Source organism: Lygodium microphyllum, chromosome 22, assembly GCF_053477565.2.
Source record: "Lygodium microphyllum isolate KBCC chromosome 22, Lygodium_microphyllum_v1.1.10, whole genome shotgun sequence".
NCBI classification, from domain to species: domain Eukaryota; kingdom Viridiplantae; phylum Streptophyta; class Polypodiopsida; order Schizaeales; family Lygodiaceae; genus Lygodium; species Lygodium microphyllum.
The window spans coordinates 126,763,752-126,771,184 of NC_141156.1; positions in this window are offsets into that span (position 1 = coordinate 126,763,752).

Genomic DNA, 7,433 nt, shown 5'->3' on the forward strand with positions numbered 1-7,433 from the left:
CACTCTTGATTGCCTTGCGTGTGTCGGATCGTCTATGTGATATGTATGCACGCATGCAATCCATCATCCAGCCCGTAGAGAATCTAGCTACTATGGCTGGCACTGGAAACTCCTCATGCAAGGATGCTACTATGTAGTCCTTACTCCCCTCCGATATGTTCTTCCAATGATCCAAGACGTTGTGCCGAAAAACTTGTTGGCAGAACTCTCTCATGCGAGCCATCACCCTCCTCCCCTCATCATTCATGATGATGGCTCATGACCTACTATCGACCAGATATCCATAACCCCTAGGAGTCTGCCTAAAATGGGTCCTCTCCTATCTGTGTCCATGCTCATGGGCATATCCAAGAGACCCCTCTGCCTCCGGTATACCGACAGGGGTAATCTCTCTCGGAGTGGCACCCAAAGGGGTGCCACCTGCTGACGGCTGCGCAAAAGTCGGAGTAACTAGAGTAGATGTCCCCACATGTGTGACAAATCCTGGAGGTGACGCAACTCCAGTTGAACGACGAGACAGAGACACCACATCCGTGTCTTCATAGCAGCATCCCCTTGATCCCGATGCACTCCCTCCCTCTGGCCCTGGTCGTGAGCGTCGAGATCGTCTGCTCGAAGCCGAAGCATCCGATCGTGCTGAAGCAGATCTAACAGAGCGCCCTGACGAAGAACTTGACAACTCCTAGTCTGCCATCTCTCTGAATCTGGCGATCTGGTCTGGAGACATGCGTGCGAAGATGTCCTGTAACTCCTCATCGCTCATCCCTCGACTCATCCTGAAAATGTCACCTGCACAGACAAAAAATGATGTTAGAATAATCAATTTAAATCATACAAAGCACAGTAATATAAATCATTTAAAAAATATATAACTTAAAATGTATATCTTATGTACCTTTATAAGAGATTGGTCAACGAATTGAGTAAGCGGATGCTCCAAGTATGAAGTATTCTATGGTCCCATGTTAATCTCCTGACACAACTCCGCATACATTGGAAGGTCGATAGACATGTCACCACAAAAGAATGAGTCCGCCTCGTTCTCAAAAAATTCTTGGGCTCCTTTATTTCCATCATTGTTAGCCGATGCTGGCTTCAAGCTTTCGACGGCCTCCACCCCTTGTAATATCGACCCCTCTATTTGCATATTATCTTCATCTATGCACGGAACATCGCTTTGATCATATACTCTCGCACTTCGGGGAGTTGAAGGTATAACATACCACCATTGAGGTTGTCGGGGGTTTGGATAGAAGATTACCTGTTTATAAACACGTATAAGAGAGTTCAAACCATTGTGACATAAACCATGTCGTAATACAATTAGCAAGAAAATGACTCCATGGACCTGTTCCCAATGGGCCGGCAACACAAAGGTGTCACACAAATTTGTCCATTTTTTTTCGAAATCTATTTCGAGAAATCCAGATGGACCTCGTCGAACTATTGCTCCAGCTCCTCCAAGTACCACTTTGAACCACTGCACATCGAATAGTATCATGGAGAAGCTAAGGTAATCCACCGTAATAATACTTTGCAAGTTCCCAAAATACTCCATCTCATCCACAACCATGTTTGGATCCGTTGCTCGTCGCCGGCTCTCTTTCTCGAACCTTGCCATGACACCACAGTCCATTGTGGAGCGCATTTTGTCAATACGCTTCACGCGAAAATGCCGTCCGCGCGACCACGATGCACTATATATTTTGTATTGTACATTGAAACTCTTAAATTAGATGTCGCATATAAAATTTAGATACGACAGATTCTAAACCCCTCATCACCTTTGGACTACATCCCCTCGAGAATTCCCACTCCTCCATTGAGACCTCTGTCCCTTCGCGAGATGTTGCGGTTAAGGCTCCATGCAACCATCGCGTTGACATAAACCACGGCATCTCCTCCATGCCTTCGGGATATCGAATTGGTCGATGATGCGTACTACGTCGAAATTCAACTCGTGCTTCCTCTCGATCTTGCCTTGCAATCTGGTACTTGGCGAGCCACGCCTCCATGGAGGCATGGTGCAACATACAAAAGCGATTCACCTTCTCTTCCATTCAGGCATCCATTCTTTTTTCTACCCCATTTCCAACCACCACATCTCCAGTCAGTCTATCATCGTCCTTCAGTGACTATAGCATTTCATTGTATGGTTCCACCGTTGGTAGCCATTGTGACATATGCACTAGCACCTCAGACACCAACCAACCTTCCGCCATGCTACCTTCTGGCCGAGCTCGTTGTCGCACAAAGCCTTTCAGGATTTTCATGAAGCGCTCCAGGAAGAACATCCATCGCGTATGGACAGGTCCAGCAATCTCCACTTCGTCCACAAGATGCACAAGAAGGTGGATTTGTATTGTAAGCATGCTAGTAGATAGGTATTTCTCAAAGAGACAGACCGTCTCCACTGCTCCCCGCCTTGCGGATTCAATAGAGGACGTCTTAATCTCTTTCTGTGAGATCCATTGCACCAAAGTCAACAACTTGTAAATGGCCCCGCGAATTTCTGGAGTAAGGCATCCTGCGATCGCGATCGGTAGTACAAACTACCACAAATGAGAAAGCAGTATGAATTATCACTACCCTAACAACTTTCCATTTTTTAAGAGACATGTTGGATATAGTTTCCAACTTATTACAATTTTTCCTCATAATGTCAAGATTACCCCAATTCATACACATGGTAGAAAAAAGAGAGATGTATTGAGTTGATTTTGGATAGGGCAATCATGTGAGTTGACCCCAACTCCCCTCCACTAAAATCCTCAACTAAGAGTAAGGGGGGTAAGGCGAAGGGCAAGTCATCTGGAAAGACGAGTAAGGTAAACTCCAAAAAGAAAGAAACACTTTCTCATTCATCTCCTCATTAACTTGAAGAGAAAAGGTCCCCCTATCTAAGTTGAATTCTTCGAGAAACCAAAGAAAAAAAAAGCCACTGTAAGGAGATTAGATATCTTTGTAGAAAGCAATTAAGAAGTTAGAAAGATAAAAGAAGGCAAATAGATGCAAATGAAGCAAGATCCTTATATATTTACACTTTAATTTTGTAACTTTTGATTTAATGAAAAGATTTTTGTCAAATGTAAATGTCATCAATGTTTTCATATTTATGGCTCAAAGCTTATAATTGTGGGAGGAAAGCAACTCATACAAGAGAAAGAGTGTTCAACTCTTTTCCCAACTATTTTACCGTTTACTTTAAACTTATATTCAGGGGATGTACAATCTAACATTTCCAAGGTATCCCTTACATATTTAAGACTCCAATTGGAAGTAATATTTACCTCATTTTCTATAACTTGCACCTTGACTTTGAAGGGCATACAATCTGTATATCAAAATCCAAGGGAATCCTGATGCCTAGTTTAAGTTTGTATCTCCTATAATCAAAGCCCAAAGCAAGAGTTTTTCATGTGATATTATAACACAGAGATAAGGATTAGGGGCATACAATACACCTCATGGTGTCGCCCTTATGGTCAACCTCTCTAGATTTCCAAAGACTTCCTATAATGTTATCTAGTTCTACTTCTACAAAATTTCTACTTAGACAAGATACTTTTGTTCTTTGTAAGTTTGCTCTTTTGAAGCAACCCACAAGGATATGTAAGGGGATAAACCATGACATGCGTATTCTTATTGAGATCCTTCGAGTTGTCATGGACTTTTGAATGTCTTGACATATTTTGAATTTAAAACTATGCATTGTTGCCTTATTAGGAACCTCCCAAATTAGAGATGAGAGATTTGGCAATGGCAAATCCTTGATATGTCCATATGTACCCTCTCTAGACGGAACCACATACTTTGCATAACATATAAAAATTCTTCTCTCACTAAAAAAACCGATGGTCTCATCGCATAGATAATGTCTGCAAACACCTTATGAATCGCATTGAAAGTTCCATTCAAACTCTCAACAAGTTGTCATTCAATACTTTTTGACAGAAATATATCTACAACCAAGAATTCGATATTAATAGTTGCTTAAATGAAAAAAATATCACATATGTTATCAACTTAAGACTTACAATGTGTCTGCTGGCAAACACATACGTTAGGAGACAAGTGCATATCCTTGGCCATGTAAACATGTTGCACTTTGCCCAACCACCCTTTATACATAATTTTGAAAGCAATGATATGTCCCTTCCAGTGATGTTTTATATCCTCTCTTTTTCTTCTTTTCACCTTGTGAGAGCCTTTCCAAGAGGCAACATAGTAACCCAATCGTTTATGCAAAAGGTTTTGGGCTCCCAATTTCTGTCTACTCCTTGGCTATAGATAGTGTGGGAGTTTATTAAATGACAAGGGCACCTTTTGGATGCCATACTTAGATTGAATTCGCAGAGAAAAGCGCTCATTGAGAAAGGTGAATGAGCAAAGAAAGAAGCTCACTGAGAAATGTGAATGAACTTTAAAGGAATATTAAGAAGACTAATGAAAATATATTGGGGGCGCCAAAAACTTTGGACTTTCAAAAAAGTCATTATTAACTTCATAACATCTTTATCATGTCCTTTTTCAGATTTTATAAGTAAATAAGGACTTTGGGACTACCAAAACATGTCAAACTTTGGAGAGTCATGTATTACTTGATGTAGTGAATCAAAGAGAGATTAAGGAATTTATCCATGCCCATGATACACAAGACACACTTATAGTCTTTGAGAAGATTCAAGAGCTGGAAGATATGCATACAGAGGATGATGGATGTGATGCTATAGAGTTTCAGAATGTTTCGTATGCTTTGAGAGATGCCTTGATAGGAGATCCATAGGTCATTTATGATATTGAATAGTTAGAATATTTCAATGATGTTGAGATTGTGTTGGACGTAAAGAAAAAATATCAAGAAGAATAACTTCCAACACAAAGGGTTAAAAGAGAGTACGGTTGTTGCTATGTATGTGCTCATGGTCTCATTGCAAGCATATATATGGAGGTTTAGAATCCTAAAGTGTATGATTTCCACCTGAGGCTTTATTATCTAGGAGGGGGTGCTTGGGCTAGATATATAGTGAAGTGCATGCATGTCATTTTGATATATGATCTAGGTGGACGAACTAAAAGAGAGGAGAGAATCACAAAGTGGACTCTACTATCTCCAAAAAGGAGGATACAAGAATATCATATTATTTCACACTTGGCAAACTCTCTTTGGCCCTTTCCTTAATCTGGTGATTAATAAAAGTGTATTTTTTTAAGTGTTTTTGGCCCTAATGGAGAGAGAGGGGGGGGTGGGGGTGGCTTTTAATGAAAAAAGGAGGGGGAAAAGAAAATGAGAGATTACACATGAGAAAGAGGGGAGGGTAGGGGGTTTTGATTGAAAAAGGAAGGTTTGAGAAAGGGGGTAGGTTTGGGAAGCCCTCTAGAGGTTTGGGGCTTTTCAAACCTACAACGAAAATAATATAGTAGTAAGATGTTTTCTTTTTCTTGTTTTCCTTCCTATTTTTCTCTCCTCTTGATATTAGGCTCCAGAGCAGTGTGGAGGTTTGAAAGGTTGCCTTCAGTTCATTCCTTTTATATAAAGGAGATATACACAAAGTATAGATAAGATACAATATAAAAGAAAGTGGTCTACTAAGTCAAACAATGAATAATTTACTATACTAATCGACTAGCACTATAACTATGCCAGCTGTAGGCAAGCGTAACAAACCAAAACAATAAGTGATAAGTCAATAGGCCATGTGAGGATCATAAAATGACCATCGACGTGCTAAGTGTAGATGTGAATTCTCAATTTTGATATAAAAAGGAAATTTTATATCCACACAATCACATAAAACTTCACTCATAAAAGACTAACACACTTCTAGGGCACTAAAAAGTTGTTACTAAACCAGAAACCATTAATATCATTATCACAAATATGCATACAATATGGATGGGCACCCTACACATACCCACATATGCAAAGTGGTTAATGGGTGGGATTTCACCATAGCTTTTTGGAAAACAAGCCTATGTAGTAGTCTCTCATCCCATCTACCATATAGAAGCCACAATTTAGTAACAAGGGTTTTCAATTTTCCAATTTTTTACACACATAGATGATGGGATATGTTATATTCCATGCTATTGTCCCACATCTGTCTAATTGAGAAACAACTTTCACTTAGTGACATGCAATATAATAATGATATATTGATAAACATAATCCTAATGCTAAAAATGCATGTGAACACACTTACTCAAATGAATACATGAGAGAGAGAGAGAGAGAGAGAGAGTGTGTGTGTGTGTGTGTGTGTGTGTGGCATGCACACACACTTACTTAATGCACACACACACACACACACATCCATAAATATGTTGTACTATTTGCATAGGTCATCCTAATATAAAAATTCACCATACCCTGCTCAAACTAACAATTCTCAAATGCTATCTGCTACAATCTACTATTCCAAAGTACAAACACACCTCCTTCTAATTTACCCATTAAGAAACCAACCCATTCTACTATGGTAAATTACTAGGCTCTACATTAAGTTAGACACTCATTTTGTCATCTTCACTAACCAAGAAAAGCACAATAAGTGTATTACCTAACTATCAATTAAATGTGTCACATATCCAACGTACAAAATTATTAGACAACAACGTAGCCACTCATGTGCATACATGATAGTTACTCATAAAACACACACATATACCCTCAGATGCATTACCACTTTGTGAGAGAGAAGATACTTGCATGAGACATTGACTTAGTATATGTCAGCACACAAGATCTAATAGCTAACATTTTCACAAAGGCATTGAGTATAGAGAAGTTTTGAAAATTTTGAAGCTTACTTAGAGTTACATAGATATAGTCGAGCTTGAGGGGGAGTGTTAAGATGGCAAGCCTAACACATGCAGACATTTATGATAGACCACTTGACTAGATTGATCTGTATGTCTATACCTAGCATGTCAGTGGCCATTATGATTCTCACATGGCCATTAACTTATCACTTATTATATTTAGCTTGTTGTACCTACCTACAACAATTGGCATTGATATAGCACCAGTCAATCAGTATAGTCAATTATACATTATTTGACTTAGCAGATCACTTTCCTTTATGTTGTTTCTTATTTATAATTTGCATACATCTATATTGTATAAGAAAGAAAAAGAATAAACTAGTAAGAAAATGTTTTGGCCTCCATCTCTCTTCTTGTACTCTGGAGTGAGCTTCCTCTTGTATGTATGGTGTGTGTTTGGGATAGCAACTCAAGCACATTCCCCCACCATGCAATTCATAACAATTTCACTAATAGGAAATCTACCTAAATTCAAAATTAACACATCCATTTCACTTGGTTTTGATGGATCAAGGATCCTTCAACAATGATACCCAAGTTACTCTCCCCTAGTTTGCTACAGTTTATGGACCAACAAGACCACACCTTCACTAAGTTTTGTGAATCAT